This window comes from Hevea brasiliensis, unplaced genomic scaffold (assembly GCF_030052815.1).
Source record: "Hevea brasiliensis isolate MT/VB/25A 57/8 unplaced genomic scaffold, ASM3005281v1 Scaf176, whole genome shotgun sequence".
In the NCBI taxonomy this organism is placed as follows: Eukaryota; Viridiplantae; Streptophyta; class Magnoliopsida; order Malpighiales; family Euphorbiaceae; genus Hevea; species Hevea brasiliensis.
In genome coordinates this window covers 31,055-32,150 of record NW_026614669.1, presented here as the reverse complement: position 1 = coordinate 32,150, position 1,096 = coordinate 31,055, and the positions used below count along the sequence as shown (strand labels likewise).

The following is a 1,096-nucleotide window of genomic DNA, read 5'->3' as shown; positions in this document are numbered from 1 at the left end:
GACTCTTGAGAGATTACAGAGCTCCGTCTGTCCAAGGATTTCAGCCTAGTGTCACTAGACCCACAGTGGAAGCCAACAACTTTGAATTAAAACCAGCATGGCTCCAAATGATTCAACAAACCCAGTTTGCAGGTTCACCAATAGAAGACCCACACTATCACCTCCAGTGCTTTCTTGCCCTATGTGATACATTCAAGATGAATGGAGTGTCTGATCAAGCAATAAAACTTAGAGCATTCCCATTCTCCCTTCAGGACAGAGCAAGGAAGTGGTTACTTTCTCAACAGGCCGGAATGTTCACTATTTGGGAAAACCTCTCTCAAGCTTTTCAAGCAAGGTATTTTCCACCTGTAAAGACTATAAAACTGAGGCTAGAGCTCAACACCTTCAGACAAAAGGAAGAAGAATCACTCTATGACGCATGGGAAGGATATAAAGACCTGCAAAGGGAATGTCCACATCATGGCATAGAAGATTGGCTATTAGTGCAAAATTTTTATAATGGATTACTACCCTCTACAAGGAGCACAGTTGATTCAGCTGCAGAGGGTGATCTAATGGAGAAAACAGTACCACAAGCACTTGAACTTCTAGAAAGAGTTGCATACCACAATTATGAGTAGCCAAATGAAAGAGAAAATGCAAGGAGAGCTGCAACGGTCCTAGAAGTAGACGCCCTAAGCATGATAAATGCTCAGTTTGATTAGCTCACAAAGAAACTCAAAAGAATGCAAGCCAACGTAGTTGGTACAAACAGTCAACATAAGGACAGCTATGGAGGAGGATACATGAGTTCATAATATAGCAATTTCAATGAACCCTCCACAAAACAGATGAACTATGTGAATAATGGAGGAAACTTCAACCAGAGGCAGCCCAACAATCTATATTCAAATACTTACAATCCTGGATGGAGGAACCATCCAAATTTCTCATGGTCCAATCAGCAAAACTAGCCAATAAACAAGCAACAAGGGTACAAAACACCAGCACCCCCTGGATTTCAGAACAGGTCAAAACTTTTCACAGCCATCACTACCTCTCCAACCTCAACAACCTGAACCAAAAATGACCATGGAAACCATGATGAAAGGAT

General features: G+C 41.7%; 1 non-coding gene across 1 annotated transcript; it reads right to left on the bottom strand.

Moving 5' to 3' along the window:
* Positions 1–362: 362 nt before the first annotated feature.
* Positions 363–469, bottom strand: LOC131176589 (small nucleolar RNA R71). The gene has a single exon (XR_009146599.1). It is a non-coding gene; the product is annotated as a small nucleolar RNA R71 (small nucleolar RNA).
* Between the last annotated feature and the right edge of the window lie 627 nt (positions 470–1,096).